Raw genomic sequence first — 20,090 nt, 5'->3', positions numbered from 1 at the left:
TAAAATGTGCTAAAGTGTATTTTTTTTATTACGAATACTTGAACAGAGAATTCTTAAACTTATTCCAGGAACTTTCTTCTTTCAAATATAATACGTAACTTTTAGCATAATCAGTTAGGTTTTTTATTTTATGAATCTGTTTTGTTTAGAAATTTATGCATTCTGTCTAGCAATATTTTTTGTTTTCCCCCCCCTGCAATTCTGCAATTTTCTTATATTTTTTCATTTCTATTTTGAAATTTTTTATTTTTAGTTTTCTGTTATACGAGTCCTCCTTATCATTAATTTAATTATATACGGGCTATGAATATGTCTTTGTATTAAAGACATATTCATAGCTGCCTTTGTATTAAGGACTTTATATTTGTATCTCAAGAAATTGAATCGGTAAGATATTATTTGACTAAAAGCCTCATTCGCGCCGAAAATATGCAAGTTGGAAATAACAGTCATCACTGAAAAATAGGTGTCCATTTCAAGCCTTGTCAAACGTGAATGAGTAGAAACATAAGTGATTTAAATTATAAAAAACGTAAAGTTTCCAATGAGAAAGAGAAAAATAAAAGTGAGAAGGAAAAATAGAAAATAATTGTATATTTTTGGAGCGAATAAAGTTTTTAAACAAGTAATATCTTACCGCATCAATTTCTTTAATCTTAAACTAAAATTAGAAGTTTGTAATCAAGCAATGTCTTTGCATTATTCATAATGAGAAGCTATAATTAGTAATTACAATAGCTATTATCAATAATACAAATGTGTAAATCATATTAAAAATGCACATATCTTTTACGAAAAGATTAGTATAAGTTTATCATTTCACTTTCTTTTTTATATGTTTTTAAGACTATTTTAAGAGAGATTCGTTCGTTTGTCGTGTTTCTAATAACTCTAACAGAAACTAAAAGCTTTTATGTTTTGAAAATCATTGATTGCTATAACACGCAATTTAATAATATATTATTATTATTTAATTAGCTCAACTATAATACTTACCCTTTCAATTAAGTGTTAAGTTATAAGCGGTAATGGTTTTTTTAAATATTTTCCTTCATTTAAGTAAAATAAAGTAAAAGCGAGTAAAAAAAGTATTTCTTAATTATTATAGTTTAAAAGTATTTCTTTCAAATTGTTTTAGGTAAATAATTCAACCATTTTCTGTTTAATAAGAATTCGATAGTTACATTTAAGATATAATAATTGCTATCATTCTGTCGTTTTGTTAAGTTGAACTATAAAGTTTTCAAAAAAAACCTTCATATATATTAAAATTATATTTCATATACTATTTCAATTGTTTTTGACCACTTAATTACTACTTTTCTAATTTTTGCTCAATGTATTTTAGTCGTAATTTGCTAATCTAGTTAATGTATTGAAACTTTATATTAAAGCAGGGTGCATATATAAAGCATTTGGGATTCAAGTTTATATTTCAATGTATGATTCTTTATTTCGTAAATTTCATTTAAGTTTATTTTTTTCACCACTATATGTAAATTATTCAAAACTTTGTTCCAGCTATTTCGGGAAAAGGCTTTTAAAATGTTAGTAAAATTGCTAAAAGTTCTGAAAGCTTTAGTTTTTTTTAACTGTAATTACTTAAATATTTTGAAAAAAGCGTAGCAGTTGGCAACCCAATTAAAGTATATTTTAATTTAAAATTTTACCAATGACATTGTTTTACTTAATAATTTCTAACAACTTCGTCGTAATGTTGCTTGTAATGTCTTTAGAAATTATGGAAAGTTCAAAGCATTAAAAAAGTATTACTATCTCTCTAAAGTATTACGAATTAAAAATAATTATTTATTCAAAAATTATTTACTGCAAATAATTAAATTTTTCGAAAAACTTCTATAGCATGTTTTCCTAGAATTATTTTCCAGTAGTCAGTTTTAAATTATTTTTAATTTTAAATAAAATGAGGTAAATCAATCAGGACGCATTTGGTATTCAGTTTCAGCAGTAGCTTAAAAATCATATAGGAAAAGAATTGTTAAGTTTCATATACAAAATATGACTGTGGAATTTTTACATTCTGAAAAATTATGTGATAATAGTATTCAAAGAGATTTTAATTAATAACAAAACTTTTCGCAAACTTGATTAATATTTCTTATTTTATTTAAAAATAATATTCTAAAGTAATGAAAAAAACTCCTTATTTTCAATTATTAGTTTTTGTCTTTGATAAAAAAAAATATCGAAAATCTGATGTGACTTTTTTTGTATTAGTTTCATTCTAACAACAATAATAATAAAATGCGTGGAATTTAAATTATTCGATGGTTTAATCTATAATATGCGCATAACATTAAACTTAAATTTAATAAATAAAACTAAAGAAATGGTGCGAATAAAATGTTAATTTCTTTAACATTAGCTTATGCAAAGTGTTATGAAGGATGGAACAACATTCTTTAAAAAAGGTGGAAATAAAGGCTATTCCTTAACTTAAAGAAAAGAAACTTGAAGAAAAGTTTGTTAATGTTAGCGTTCGAAGAATTGGTATAAACTTTAAAAATAGAAATTCTGATCTGTTTAAATTTTTTTTTTTTTTGATAAAGAGTTTCTTGATTTGTTTTGTAAGAAATAATTTCGGTTGTAATATATTGATTTAGTAATAGTAAATAATTGATTTAGTTGATACCATGCAAAAAATTGGATTATTTTTGTTAGTTATTAGCCCTTATAGTAAATTTTTCCTTAAACAAACTGAAGCATTTCAGTCTTTTTAGATTAATTTTCTTATGCTAAATTTCATATTTATTAATTATTAGCTTCGATTTATTAAGATTTTGTTAGAAGCAAATGAAACAAAAAAAATGAAATTAAAAATAAAAATATGATAATTAGGATCATCTCATTTAGTTCCTTTTAATATCTTTAAGAACTTATTTACTTTCATTATTATTCTTATTTATTATTATGCTAAAAGTCTATAATTTGAAAGTTTTGATCTACAATTTTAATTTTAAATAACAAATTAAAAACAAACAAACTTATGAATTGTTTTTTTTTTAACAATATGTGATTTGTATTTTATTTTAGATTTGTAATTATTTTCATTTTGCAAAAAACGTTACATCGTATATTCTGCATGTAACGAGATAAGAATCTTCTTGTAAATGATTTAAAAAAAAATGCCATACTTAATCAGTAGTATTAGTTTATGAAATATAATAAATAATATTAACTATATAAATAATAATAATTATATAAATAATAAATACATAAATTTGTGATAGAAGTTAAATTTACTTTAACAAGTGATTGTAATTTGTATCACAAAACAATTACTGTAACAATCACCAAACAAAGACAAGTATCCAAATGGGAGAATTGGCTCACTGTTAGAATTTTCAATCTAAATTATGGTGAAATAACCAGCATCAGTATGTCCATCCGATTTTCCGTAAGGTTTACGACAAAGAACATTTTTTACCTTTACGGTTTTGAAACCGTATATAACCAACAACTAGTATGGTTATAAAACCATGTCTAAATACGAAACTATACGGTTTATTAACCTTTTACAACTAATATGGTTTCAAAACCGTAAAAAATAAATTCAACAGACCACAGGAATTGACTTTTTCGTTAGACAATGGACATTGGAGAGTGTAAATAGAGAGTGTAAGATAGGGGAGAGTGGGGTCAATTGTAACATTTTTTACTTAACTATTTTTAACTAACAAAAAATCCAATATATTATTAGTATTAATTGACAGACGAGTAAAGTAGACTATTCTCTACTAGAAATAAAAAAAACCTTATTTGAAATGTTATTATATTAGTTATTAACAATTTTTGACAGTCGTGCACTTGTTACAATTGTCCCCACTTACGGGGTCAATTGTAACAGTTCATAAATTCAACTAAAACATAGTTAATTATACATTTTATCATAGTTGTGATATATTTTTTTATTGATCAAAATAGTAGTGATATTTTAGGAGTAAAAATAATAATGAGCAGAGACCTAAAGGGTTAAACTTTTAACTTTATGGGGTCAAAATTTTTAATTATAATGTGAAAGGTGACAAATAAAATAATGCCCATGCAACATAATATAAATGATATAGGAAACTATTGGTGGTTCTTAAAGAGTTAAGTAATGGTTTGTAAACATAAGATTATTTATTTTCAGCTGTTACAATCGTCCCTTTACTTATTGTTACAATCGTCCCCAAGACGCCATTTCAGCTTCATTTGTTAAAAACAATGCTAGTTAATTAACAAAACTAATCTTTTTTTATTTTGAAATGTTAATTAAGGTGTCCATTTACATATTCGGTTAATAGTTTTTATTTGTTTAAACAAAATTACTTTGTTACAATATAATATTCTAATACCAAAAAAAGTGCTTACGTAACGTGAAAATATCTTTTGTGATGTAACTGTTTCAGAAGTACATAAAAATGATTGCCAGCAGGGGTGTACATGTAGATTTATCAAATACACCTTGTGCACCACCTAGAAACTAAATCTAGAACCCGACACTCGAAATTTTTGCTCTGTTACAATCGTACCCTGTTACAATTGACCCCACTATCCCCTACTGATTGAAAGTTCTGGACACTGGGAACTTCTCGTGTGTTGAAAGGAACGGAGTAAATGCTGTGGCGTCAATGCTGGGATTCGAACTCCAGTTCTGTTGGTCACGAGACTGACAGATTAGTACTCTTGCCTATAATATGTACGCAGTTGTAAGGAACTAAGTGGCTTTATTAGGTTGGGCTTAGTTGGTGCAATTAAATTCTGGTTTTTCAACCGTATTAGGTGAAAGCGGTTAATAAACGGTTTTTCTCACAGTTAACACTTTGAATACCATCTTATTTATGGTTATTTGACTGTTTCGTCTGAATATGAAAGAATAAGAATTAAATAAGTTAACCATTTTTTCTTAGAAATTTCTGACAGTGCATAGTTGCTTAGTGTCTGTGACAAACTATTTATAAAACATAAAGAAATGCAAGAACTTGCAAAAAAATAAGGTATTTTATATGAAAAAAAGTTCAATTCTAAAAATTTCTCTAATCTAGAATTGTTATAACGTTCATTTAAATTTCAAAAATAACTTATAATCAAAATAGTTTTTTCCCCAAATGTTTCCAATTGCTATAACGTAAAAAAACCAATTCAGAATTAATTGATAACGAATAAGCAATTTGCTGTTGCCATATGATTAATGAATGAATATTCAAGTGATCCCTTAACATGAAATAAAATACGTATACTTTTAATTCCACATTAAAAAAAGAAAGAAAAGAAAACGAAATAAGTACAATAAGTTTTAAATGATACATAATTCCCTATAATGAATAACATATTTTCACTGCATTGTTCTTACACAATATTTAAAAAAACAAATTCAATAATTCTTGGTGAAGTGATAACTCTAAATTTAAAAAATTTAGTTGAGAATGCAACAAAAAGTTTAAGTTAAACTATGGAATTCTACTTTTAACTATTAGGCTAGAAATCAATGGTTTAGGCGCATGTTTATTAAATAAGTTAAGTTTAAAGGATGCAGTTTAAAATACGATGGGTGTTCGAATTGAAGTATTATTGAAGTAGTTTCATATTATATATCAGTATCATATTATTTTTCTTTAAGTAAGTTCAATGGATTATGGCAGTTATGCTGAATTTTCAGTAAATTTCGTTTTTAATATAGTTAAATTGTATGGTGATAATAAAGGCAACTTAAAATGTATCAAATTTTGATTTCTAATAGATATTTTTTCTAAAATGTGTAAAAGTCAAGCTTTACTAAATTAAATAATTAAACTAAAATAAGTAATGAAATTAATTAAATTTACTGAACTTAAATTAACTTATTTTAAGAATTTTTTATAAAAAAAATTAATTCAATTGAAGGTAACTAAATATTTGTGAAATTTTTTTTTAAATTCAATAAATTCGAATGACAATGATATATTTCAATTTAGTTTATAAAATTGAGAATAAAAATTTAGAAAGGTACAGTGGTTTGGAAATAAGAAAAAATCTCTAAGAAAAAACTAATAATGTAGTATTTAATCAAAGATTAGAAATAGTATTGCTTGTTATGAAAAAATGAGATCTGAAATTTTTAATGTTGATTTATTACTTCGTGTTTCTTACTTATTAAAAGATATTATGCACTTGTTTTATGCTCGAGGCATTATTTTAAGTCATAAAAGTGCATGGATATTTAACTGCTAAATTTTATGACAAGAAAAAATATCACATATATAGAGCCTGCTCTAAGAACTTCGAATTATTTGCCAGTAAATTAGCCAAACATCAAAAGTATTAGACAGTTTTTAAAATTCCAAGTCAAATGAACAACCTTAACAATTTCTTCACATTGATTTTTTCCCGTAAGAAAATTAAATCAAAATACAAATTTACTATGAATTGAATTATTTTATAAAATTAAAATCAGGGGTCAATTTGCAGTTGTGGAGGAGTAAATGAGCAATGAATGGGAAAGAAGTAGAAATAGGTTGGTGTTAATTTTTGATTACTTTTTAGACTAGAAAACAGTAATATATAAACCTCAAATTACATTATGTTGTTGTCACATTATTAATATGTTACTGTCACGAGAAAATATATTTTCCACAAAAATATTTGGATGATTATGCATCTTGTCACCATTTAATCTGTTTTATTGAAACTAACTGTAGGAAAGAATTTCGTCATGCGATATCAAGCGATCCGGTAACGAACGTATTAATCGGTATTTTACGGTAGTTTGTCTCATGCTTACGTAATCTCTCTTGTTACTGATGCTTACATTTCTGGATTTTAATTAGTTATGTGACGTATCTAACGCAAATTACCGTAATCGAACAAAAAATACAGGATTTGTTCGAAGCATTTTTTTAAACCTTTTGTTTATCTTCCCAGGATTGAAGGGGATATATATTTTTCTTTTTGGTGGAAAAAATCATTCGCCAAAGCAAATTTTTTCCCCGCTGAATTCACAAATTTATCGCACTTGGTGAGGTAGGGAATCCTTAGAGCGAGACTTGTTTATTAGTTATTCTTAACACACTTCAGTTAGAACAATAATCATAGACCTATTCAACAGAAATGAAATAGTTTAAAAACATTTTCTAAAAAAACTAAACAAAACGTTGCACCTGTTAAGTCTCCTCATTCGTCCAAATGGCAGGTTTTGCGTTATTTTTTAACAACTGGGAAATATATATTTTAAAATCATATTTCGCTTGTACACTTACATAGAGTGGCTATCCGTAAAGATTTAAGATACAGGCTGTTTTCGAAAGTCAAAAAGAAATAAATTAAATATATGCGAAGTTTTTGGACAGTTTTTTAATCCCGATATGAAAATTTTTCCTACTTTATTCGCAGAATTTTTTTATTCACAGGATGTGTTAAGATACGCGAAAAGAAAACATATCTAAAGTCCATCCCACTTTTTAAATCTAAATGTATTGATTTTAAAGTAATTATTTTTTTAAGAAGCTAACAATTTTGAATTTTTTTTTATTCTATTGTGCTTAATTTTAACTAAAAAGTTGTTAAAATTAAACACAACAGAATAAATTAAAATTAAAAGGCTAAAAGTTTTTTTTTTAAAATTTAGATTAAAAATTTTTGAAAAAAAGAAATATTAAAATTAGTGAGATATGAAATTCATAACACAGCTGTAACATTCATGATACCGAAGTTAGACTGTATTCGTTAAGAAAATAAATATATTGGTTTTTTACTCACCTTTAAACCTAGCAATCTGAATCAAAATGCAGAAATTTCCCGCTATTTCTTAATATTAAATTTTACTTTATTACTTAAATGCAATTTCAATTTCAAATTATTTAAAAAGCTAAGATATTAAAAGTGCCACACCTTAAATTCCGAATCGTTCCTATTTGCGATCAGAATCAAACTGTCTACACCCTATATTTTACGCTGTATCAATCATCATATTTCAACGTAAAACCTTAAACTTTTTTACCCTTTACTTAAGAAAAAGAACCTGATGATCACTATAGATTTTAAACCTGACGGAGAAAGCGATACAGTGAAAGGGGGTGTCTATTTAAATAATGTCAAGGTTCAAAATCGGGTAAGTTCTTTCAATGCCCTACTTTCCCTGATACTTGAAAGTAAGAAAGGGTAAGCTTCTACTCTCTCTAATTCTATTCAACATGAATAGTGAAACGTCTCAACCTTGATCTACATGGCGGGCGTCTTTTGTAGAAGCTATTTTCACCAGCTATTCATCATAAGTTCACGGTTGCTGTTAGTGATAGTGAATACTTATACTAATATTATGTTCCGAGCCTTTTGAACCTAATGGTGTGGTTGTGTTATGCGATGGGGATGTGTTGAAGATAGTAAGCAGTGGGTGAAGCTAATCTCAAGGTTGGTGAAAATCTGGTTGATTGTTGAAAGCCGTTAGATTGACCACTAACGACTGTTGCGTTGAAATAAAAGTGATCATGTTGAGGTCATGGGTTTATTACTCCGTACTAATACAAGGCTAGTGCAGATAAAATGAGTTTCTTATATTTCCATTATATAGATTTATGACTTGTGAGTGTGAAAGTTTTGATGTACATTGCAAGCTGTTGGTAACTTTTTATGCTTTTCACATGGCTTTACCAGCTGTATATAAAAATTATGCAGATGGTGCAGTGCTAAAATTTTTTTATAAGAAGATTTCTTGTTACTATAGTTTAATATATTTCACAAAAATCTTGTTCTGAAAAGATTGAATGCATGAGATGACGCGTTAAGCTTTTAACTAAATGGTGAGCATGATAAATAGTATTGAAAAAAAAAAGCGTAACGAAACTAAATTGAAGGGAAAAAAGAGTACAAATATCTAACTGAAGCTTTTGGAAAAACGACTGAAACCCTTTTCAAAAAATCCAACCAGACTCTGGATGTGCAAAATGAGACTTTAAAAAGAAGAAAGCTTTTTATACTTTAAAATAGTTTAATCATTTGGATTTGTTCGTTGAGCTATATTTGACTCGTTCAACCATCGAGTTGACTTTCTTTTGATACAAATTGAAGGATTTTGGTTTTTTTGCTAGGAAACAAGAAAAAAACAACATGTTTTAGTTTTTGATACAAAGCTTTATTAAGTAAAAACGCAATAATTTTTTTTAAGGAAACATTTTTTTTCTGTGATTTTTTTATTTATTTATTAAATATGATGAAAAGTGGTTAACTAGAATTTATAAAATAAAAAAAGAGCTAAATGCAAGCTCTAGATTCGTATTCACATATAAATAAATTATTAAGTCACATGGTAGTAGTTGTAAAAACTACACCAGTGAGATTCCCAACTACAGTCATCTGAAAGACTACTAATCATTTGAAACCTAATATATATTTTGATAACTAACGCATTAATAGCTAAAAAAAATACTTTAAAGATTCCTAGAACGATTCTTTCTCAATAACAAAGATTTTTTAATAAGATTCTTTTGTCACTTGTGGGAGTTTTCGCCAATTAAAGTTTTTAAGCAACGCAAAATACCAAATAAATATTTTACTAATCATTCAATCCATCAGAAAAAAATCTTTTCTGTAATTATTGTATTTAACCAGCTAAACGTATTCGTTTCTACAACATTTTTTTTTAATTCAATTGTCTTACTAATAATAAATATGGCTTGAATGGTAGTTAAGCAGACCGATAAGAACCTTTCAACTCTTTATTTCTGAAGAAAAAAAAATGCTCACTTCAAGGAGGATTTAAAATAGTTTTAATAACATAAATCGTATTTACTCGAATAAAACCCTAATCTCATACCTACGATTATTCTTTTAATATCGATGAACAGACGTATTAAATAATTTAATGCATATCAGCAACTGCCGACTACCATCGTGCAAGAACCAGAAATTACAGTCCTTATGTCAACATTTGTTCGGAAACAATTCCAAAGGAATTCAATAAGGTGAAATCTCCAGATGGTAGCTTAGATGACCTTACCGTTGACACAGAATTTCAGCAACTCCCCAAATACTCTGTTGGTCTATTAGGGACAAGCAAATCTCAAGTTACTTGACAAGTGAAGCGACGAGCCGAGAGCTCTGGATGTCATTTGCAAGAGAGGGGAACTCACATACATTGAAATGCCAGGCATGTCCAGTCACCAAATTTCAGGATTAAACTTGTTTCAACGAAGTCGTACCATCTATTTCAATTAGTGAGTCATTTTCAAAATGCTTCTTGGCGAGTTACTTCACGTTTATTAGAAACTGGCATTAGTAATGTACTCTGCACTAAAGGTAATGGCTCTAGGAAATTAATGACAACCGTGGAAATATATGCTTGGTTGCTCAAGGAAACGATGATTTAAAAGTTTCACAGAATTCACAATTTTAGAACATAATTTTTTCAAAACTGCCGTAAATATAGTTTAAAATTCCATTTCTTCTTTTTTATTTGAATGGGGAAAAATTGGCAATGATACTTATTAGAAATGATTTAAACACGAACAAACTCTCTCTCTCTTTTTATTTATTTATTTACTTTTAAAGAAAAAAGAAATAAAACCTTGCGTTAACAGTTGCGCTTGCTTTCGTTGGACACACATATCAAACTTTTCGTTGGTCTTAGGTTCGTTATGGATTCAAATAAAGATTCACCATGTATAGTATTTAGTTGCATGGTAAATACGTCACGACTAGAGTTTGTGTACACATTGGATGACTTATACGCTTTCTGACTAACATTAAAAATTGTGCCGTGGTGGCTCAGGGGAGAGAGCGTTCGCCTCCCAATGAGTTGACCCTGTTTCGAATCCCAGCGGTGACTGGTTAAAATGAATTCTGTTCCTGATTTGCACTGACCACAATGCTGACATAAAATATTCTTAGTCGCAGATGGATCATGGGTTTGAATCCCCTTGCCGTCGGGCTAAAAATGAGAAATTATATCGGTCTCCCACTCTATGATATGCAAATGCAGGTTAGTTCCTTTAAAATATCCATTAAAAAGGCCACCACGAAGGTTTGATCAACTAGTTCCCTTGTCTTTTGGGTTATGTTCAAAACTACAAGGCTGCGAAGTTGGACATTGATAGCTGTAAACTCAGAATTGTGTCGGATATTCAACACCGATTATAAAATATAGCATCAAAATTTCATAGTAACTCTTTACACAAAGCCGGCTTAACATTTGACTATAACTATCATTGGTGCAGCGGAGCAGGACGCGGGAGAACGGCGCACTCATTGGTTTTTCGATGAAATCGTATTTTTGATAATTATGTAGTTTTTTTTTAGACTAATTTTCAAAACCATTTACAGTACACTTCGCTTATTTCTGTAGTTTTCTAAAGCACTACAAAAATTTGTTCTCTTAGAGTTTGTTAAACAGTAAAATTCCTCAAATTTTACTTGCAATATCATATCTTACTGTTGTACTGTATAAGCCATATTTGTCCCGAAATACCGAAACTATATTCCGAGGATAAATAATTTGAAATAAAATACAGTGCGAAGAAAAATTTTCTGTAACACTTCTAGACACTATTTAAAAACAAAAATGTGCTTGCATAATATGTCGGAAACGCTCCTCCTTGTGAAATATTTTGTACTATAACACTGTGATGACTATATTAAAATAATGTAAGGATTACTTATTAAGATAATATTTACAATATCCGCCTTTCACTGCTGGGGATAATAAAGATACCTAAATGGTAAACTAGTTATTTTATTAACCGATATTATAATATTAAATGACATTTGATACTTCTAAAAACCTTACTATAAACATTAGATTTGTTATTCTATTTCAGGAAGAAAAAAAACGGTATTTGTATCATGAACAGTATGATAAAAATAACATCAACGCATTTTGCCGGGATTTTTATTTTATATCTCGTTACTTTTCAAAAACTATCAAAAAACGAAAGTTGATAGATATCAATGAAATTAAAACCATTAAAAATTATTTACAAAGAAATAGCTAGCTTTCCAATTATCCTCTCCAACCTCCTCATTTTAAACATTCTCTCTGTTTCAATTTTTAAATATCTATTGATAAGATGTATTTTCAATAGTTTAAAGCATATAATTACAAGATTTAGATTTAACTTTAAATAGCAAAATGTGTATATGAGTCAGAGTCAATTTATAGAACGAAATGAGAGGCAGGATAAATTAATTGAAAGAGAAGATAAATTTTTTTGAAAGCAACACCCCTCAATTTTTTACAGCAATCAAAATATTAATTTCAGTATCTCAGTTAACTTAATTAACTATCTTCAAAGATTAAAAGAAAACGAGTTTTACATAAAGAAGAATATTCCTTTAAGAAATACAATCATACAGATACCATTTAAGGCTTTGAAAAGTAAAAAAACCTTAAAAAAAATTGCAAAGGAAAATTTATTAAATATGAAAAACAAAAAAATAAATTTAACCGAATAAATGACTTTTATACCATGCTCTAAGGTATGATGAAATAATAAAATTTTACCACATTTATCAAATTTTATCATATAATATAGAACCCGATTTTATTGTTAATGTTACCAAAGTCATTGACAAAGGGTTACGATCAAAATAAACGAGGATTTTGGTGTTCCCATAGAGCAGCCAGAAACTCGATAAATTTTATCATATTCTAGTAGTTTTGATCACACTTTTTTTCACTCAGTGTATGTTTGCAAACAAACCATCTGCTGCACAAATCATTTAAAAAATTTTAAAAAGAATTATGAAATTTTTGGTTTGGAACCCTGTTGTTTAACTTTTTTTCTATTCAAATTATTTTCAGAAATTTTATAATTCGTGTCAAAATTAAGGCAAACAATATTTTTTTACTAACAATTATCTTTTATCAACAGTTATGGTGAAATTCAAATAAAAATGCGATCAAAAAATAATCATGATTGAACTATTTTTTAGAAATTATTTTTTTAGCTATGAACTACTAAACAGTTAGATAGATAGAGCTTTTAGCAGATATAGATTTCAGCAGATCTATAGCCCTTTATGTTGTTCACGAATAGATGCAAATATCTCAAAGAACGGTGATTAAAGTATGATTGATTAATGATTTCAAGCATGTTAATGAAAGTACAGGGAGAGCATTTACAACTTAACTAATCGTTTCTCATCAATTGGAGACATTGTAACAATAGAGACAGCTTCCACAGTAACATTTTACATAATGTCGGTCGACCATGTCAACATATTGCAAGTTCTCTCCCTTTAGTTATAGAGTTACAGACGGAACAGTTGGCATTCGTGTCGTTTCCGCCCCCCCCCCTGACCAAGCCCATGCCCAGTCTCATGGCGATGACCAAACTCTCGAATCTCTGCAATTACATCCTTGGAATCGTAATGGATGGAAGATAAGACAGAGGCAGGAATCGTTAAAGAGCTGCAAGATGTTCGGAATTTAAATTCTCTCCTTTAATCCTGGTAAATCGTCGCCTCCGATTGGCTGAACGCGTTGACAAATCACGTTCGCTTAATTCGTCGTGACAGGTCCTTCCTTCATCACCTGAAACAATGGAAAAATATAATGATTTGACGTGGATTTAAAACTGTTGAAATTAAGTTTAATTTGCATTAAATTTTTATTTTTGATATGTATGAAATGAATTTTCATTTATGAGTGACCTATGTATAAATAGTAGTTTATAATACTAATTTTTAAATAAATATATATCTAAAGGGCATTGAATCGTACATAATCCCTTCGTTATTTATATTTTATCAAGAGTTTTTCAGAAAATTCATTTAAAACAAAATTGGGCACTGTTTTACGTTTTTTTTTTTTTTTTTTTTTTTTTTTTTTGTTCAGTTTACGCTTTTTCAGATAGACTTCGCATAGACGTTTCTCAGTGTAAGTATAAAAAAAAAACCTAAAACATTATGCTTTGCACAAGCAATGTATAAAAATAGTTCTTTTGATAATCAAAAACAATTATTAGTAGTCAAAAATATATTAGTCAAATGTAGCTTCTAAATCTACATTGAGAAAAAAGTAGGGTCAAAACTATCAGATAATTGTAAAATTCATCGCGTTACTGACTATATGGGATTTTTGTTAAATCACTTTGGTAATGATTACATTAAAATTAACAATAAAATATGGTTTTATAATGCGTGGTAAGATTTGGTAAATGTGGTAAAACTTAGTAATTTTTTTAGAATACCTTAAAGCATGGCACTTACATATCAGTTTTATATTTGTTACTGAATAAAGGATTTATATACCGTATATTTTGGTTTCTGTTATCAAAATTATGTTTATTTATTTATTTTATTACTTTTTTAGGAATGCCATAACCATACAGTACGGTAATTTTACGAGAATATTTTTTTCTCCATTTAAGATGCAGTATTGATGATTCGACGAATTAACCTCAAATATGTTGAAATAATTATGCGGATGATATTTTAAGTTATTAAATCTGAAATGAAGACGTAATTTCTGTGCATCAACGCATTTCTTTTGATGGAATTATTCTCAAAATATTGTAGTTATTCGCACCTTCGAAAATAGGGTCTCAATAGTGTAGGCAAGACAGCGGTCAAAAATTTTGCCTTGTTAATTTATTTATTATTTTTTTATTTTGCGCTTTTCACCAAACCGAAACTATTTAAGCGAATCAAAAGAATTTTTTGCAATTTTAACAATGGATAAATAATTTTGGAATTATAAGGCTTGCAAATTTTTTCATCAATCATCAAATTTTGCATGGTAGATAATTTTAAATGACAAAATTTGAAAGGGATCAGTCAAATTGTCCAGGAGAAATATAAATTTATGAATACGACTCTTTTGATACTATTCAGGGGAGGGGGAGGTGGAGCAAGTGTAAAAAGGATACTACAACTTTTTTGATCGTAGTCAGCGCAAAAAAGTGAAATTGGAATTATGAAGCTCAAACTTTTGAATGCTCTTGAGATCATAATTTCCAGGTCGCTACTACTCTCTATATTTTCGAGAGTCACGAATCCAAATCCAATGAATAAAAAAAAAAGAGAAAAGTTCTGCTTATGCAGAGAAAATGCGTTGTTTTTGTGCTAGATTTCGAAAACTTAAAAAACTGTTTGCACAAATATTGTAACTTATTTAATGGTTAATGCCTCTCGAATCATTAAGATTGTAGCTTAGTACTTGAAAATCCAATAATTAGATTTTCAGTTATTAAGATGTTCTCCTTCTTGTACTATGGCTTGTAATCCATAAGATGAAAGGTAATTTTAGAATAGTAATTTTGCGTGGAAAGTAATTTTAAGTATTTATTACAATATCTCTAAAATATTGTGACAAGTGTTGTTTTCTTATCAGTGTTTCAAAATCTGTCGATCCATATAAAATTCATGGTTATGGCATTAAAAAAAATATCGCATTGCATTTTAAAAACATTATTTTCTTTGCATTTACCTTTCAATCATAATACATTATTATATTATTATCGTTTCCATAATATGATAATTGGAATTTAATGATAGGGAATATCGAATGAAATCCTCAAACGTTTTTAAATTTCCTAATTTTTTCAATCGGTAATATTTTGACATCTTAGCATTGCAGTCAGATAGGTACTTCCGAAGTTTCCAATATACCTTCTTGATAACTGCTCTACATAGAAACATCTAATGGCTTACATGTTAATTGTGGTAATTGTCACCAAAAACTATAGTTTGATTAATTAAAATGGTAGCTTAAAATTTTGTCGAATGCCCTTCAAAAAGTTTCTTGACAGACTCACTGATAATTGCTTATCGCTAACCAATACGTTCGGTGTTTAATATATATATATTTAAATTTAAAATTTTTATTTCCTTATTTATAACTTTAAATTTCTATTATTGACGTTATGAAAAGAAGTTTGCGTGAACTGAAAAGCAAAAGGGAGCGTTTTGAAAAATATTGGAGAAAATTTTAATCTATTATTGGACTCAAAACTGCAGTATTATTGTCATTCAAATTTTTGAATTTTGGTATTTTTTTCTGAATGATATAAAGGCAAAACACCCATAAAATTAAAAAACTTTAATCACAGCTTCCATACTTTTTGAAGTATATTTGCTGACGTTCATGTTAAATAGGTATTAGTTAAGAATTTAAATTTTTTTGGTTATAGCTCCTTATGTCATATACTTTAATGTAACTCTGCGATTTAACCTCTTCCAATAATAATATCAAATAAAATAACAATAAATTTAAAATGGAAGCTTGAACATATTCCGATGACAGCATGAATCTTAAAGTTCTATACGAATCGATTGATTTCTCATGAATTAGGAATACCTCATTATTATTAGGTTAATTCATTTTAGGCCAAACATATGTATTATTTAAATGTAAATCTTGTAAATATAAATAAAATAAAAAATGAATTATTTTCATTGAAATATGCTTAAATTACATTTATTAAAAGGCAAAAAAAAATTTTGTACATGAAAAATAATATTTTATTCAAGAAATAAAATGGTGCATATATGCACCATTTTAATTAAAGGACAAACCTTTCAGTTGAACATCAGTTTTTTTATGAAATTAGTTCGACTTTATTTTACTTACAGAACTTGCAACTTTAATCCGTCATAAAAACATATGATTTATTTCAAATGGAATAATTATGCACTTCCAAAAAGTCGAATTCGTCAATGACCATTTCAAAATTTCTAAACGGAAAGTGTTTTTTTCCAATTGAATTATTAATATTTTATAGGTGTTTTCAAAATCTTGGCAGTAACAAAAAAAAAAATTTAATTAGTGAACGATATACGTCATAGTGTTATTAAAAAAATATTGAGGTGGTGCGTTAAAGCACCTTTGGTCGAAAATGGGTTAAGACTGGCGCACTGCTTGATAATAACATTTCTGGTTAAAAAAAACAGCCAAGCATAATTCAGGTTAATAAAACCAAAATACATGAAATTTAAACTATTCATTGATTGTCGGGTAGGTTTCACAGTGGAGTGTTCGTAAAGACACGGTTTCCACTTCAACACCGAAGTCAAGGGTTGTGGTCAGTATGAGGGTGGGTGAGCATTTTGATCACCCAGTGTATTGACCGAGGGTGCACGGTATCGGGTTTCCTTAACTGTTCAACTGTAAAGTGCTTGACTTCTCTCGCGGGCCATCGGACTACCAAAGCAGGGGAACTATCCCCTCTGCAGAGGATCAAAATTGCGATGCCATGTCTTCGGGTCATCCTCAGGGATGTTTCGCAGAACGCCGCCAATAGCCCAAAGTGCAGCTGTAGTGCGACATAATTAAAGTACTTATCTACTTATCATTGGGTAAACCGTTCATATGATAACGGTTTACCGGAAATTCTGGTTTTCAAAATTATGGTTCATATTACCATACATTTAGTGAAAAATACAAAACTGAAAAGTAAATTTAACCGAATAAATGGTTTTTATGTCATGCTTTAAGGTACTATGATATAAATTATCAAATTTTACCAAATTTACTAAATTTTATCACATATTGTAAAACCATATCTTATTGTTAATTTTAATAAAACTATTATCAATTCACTTCGTAAAAATTAGTGAGCCTTTTGGTGTTCTCATAGAGTCAGAAACACGGTACATTTTATTACATTCTGGTAGTTTTCACGATACCTCTTTTTCTTTCAGTAAACTAATCTGTTGATTACTCATAAATTACTCATGAATAATAAACTGATATATAAAGTCAGTTTAAGATGTTATTAAGTATGTTAGATGGGTGTATGATAGAGAGAAAAAAGTTGTTAAGTTGCAGTGTTGAAATTTTTGAAGGGAGTTAAACTATAATACCTCGTTGCAGTCTTAATTCATTGTCAATTTGAAACCAATTATCGCGCGAATTAATCAACCTCTAATTTAGTTGCGTGATATTAGGGCTCAATTTCAACGGAAACATGGTTTAATTTACACCTTAATTCACAATATTAATTCGGTAATATTTTGATTTAACGTACCAATATTATAGTCTCTACTTTTTTGATAGCATGGCATAAAAACCATTTATTCTATAAAACTTACTTTTCAGTTTTGTATTTTTTACTAAATGTGAGGTAATAAGGACTATAGTTTTGGAAATCCGAATTTACGTAAACCGTTAAAGTATGAACTGAAAATTTTCAATTGGTTTAATTACCGTATATTTTGGTTTTATTAACTAGAATTATGGTGTTTTATTTTTTTATTCGAAATGTCATTATTATTCAGTACAATGATTCTAACAGAATTTTTTTTCTCCGTATAGTGTGCATATCAACTTGGATAAAAAAATTTTCATTTAAACTACTTAGGTAGTCTTCAAACAACATAAATGATTTGCATATTACCCGCTACACATTCTCTAAAGGGAAAATAAGATCTTCGTCGGAAGAATGACAACTGTAGAATTACAACTAAAGAACTTAAGACAATGTCATTTATTTATTTCACAATATATAAAGAATCATGTCAATACAGTAAAACAGTTCTTAAAAATTATCCCGAAATTTTTTATGAATATATGGAAGCAGCTAAGGTGCATGTAATTTTTAAAAATCGTTTCTGAATATTTAGGAAACCTCTGAAACTAAATCATTGTCAAAGCGATTCAGTTTTACAATTTTTAAAATAAAATAAAATTTTCTCAATTGATCGATACAAACATGCTATTAAATGAAGTTCTCTGAGATTTTCGGGAACATTTTTGTTGAGTCAAAATTAGTTTCTGAAATTTTTTACAGTGAATCAACGAATTAGTTTAAGGAATAAGAGAAACAAAGATTTTAACTTTAACAATGTGGAGATCGTTAAGATACAAATAACCGCGGTCAATTGTGAAAAACTCTTGATACCTCACTTTGATGGATCATTCAAGTCAATCTGCAGATTAACTAGATAATGTACATATTAACGACTTTCGAGCTATAACGATAAAATATAAATTATATCATAATCAGATTAGCTGTTTTTAAAACGAGTTTACAAAATATAAAAAGTAGTACAGAATTAACTTAATTTAATTTAATAATAGTAAATCATTTAAAATGAAATAATGGAAATTATCTAAAGGTATTATAATAAAAAATTTCCAAATGAATGGTTTAAATATCGTATATTTTTTAACATTAAACAGAAATATTATTACTTAGAAAAATCAAAATTTTACAAAATACAGTTAAGTAATTTTACCAGAATATTTTTCTCCGTGTGAGATAAAATTTTTAAAATATTGCTTTGGAAACACGTGTATTAATCAATTGTTTTTATATTTTTTCTCATAGCAAAAAAGTGTTTACGAAAAAAAAGGTGAAAAAAAATACCGTGACATTAAAAAATAATTTATACTCAAATGATATTCATAATTTAATAAGACAAGACAATACTGCTGTTTATCTTGCATATAATACATTAGACAGGTATTTACTGATTATGTCCATACTTTTATAAAAGCTAAATTAACATGAATATCTACCCACTTATATCGTGCTTTAAAAATGTCGATATTACTGTAAAAAATGATTTTTAATATTCTAGCTAAATTTTTTCTGATTTTATTAAATCAAAATATTTAATGTTATTTTGTAATATTTTGTTCAAACATTTTTTTCAAAGACTTATGGTTTCATAGTCTACGAAACTTTAAATGATTTATCAAATGATGTTATCTATATTTAAATTGTTTTAATAAATGATTTCTAGACTTAGCTCAAGGCCTTATAAAAAACGTCAAAATCGTTTTTTATACATTTTAGAGTAATGTTTTTTAAAATAATTTTTAAAATTTAAACGTTACGTTAAAATAAGGAAAAAATGATTTGAAATTGAAAAATGATACACTAACAAAAAATGATATTCATACATTAGATATTCGTCATAAAAAATGATATTCGTCGAAGTAACGATATTCGCACTTGACATAGAAAACTTCAATATTGTATTCATGCACAGTCCTTCTAGAATTTGACACAATTATTTTAAAAGAATTAAAGAAAAGGATATTTTTACAGTTTTGTATAGTAAATATTTTAATGATACATCAAAACGCTCACACATGAGAGAGGGAAATTTGATGAAAAGGATATCCATACAATGATATCAAGCGGATATTCATACAAGGATCAATCTTTCTG

This window comes from Parasteatoda tepidariorum, chromosome 6 (genome assembly GCF_982258835.1).
Source record: "Parasteatoda tepidariorum strain Cologne lab strain chromosome 6, Ptep-v5.0, whole genome shotgun sequence".
Classification (NCBI taxonomy): domain Eukaryota; kingdom Metazoa; phylum Arthropoda; class Arachnida; order Araneae; family Theridiidae; genus Parasteatoda; species Parasteatoda tepidariorum.
This window is presented reverse-complemented; position numbering follows the sequence as displayed.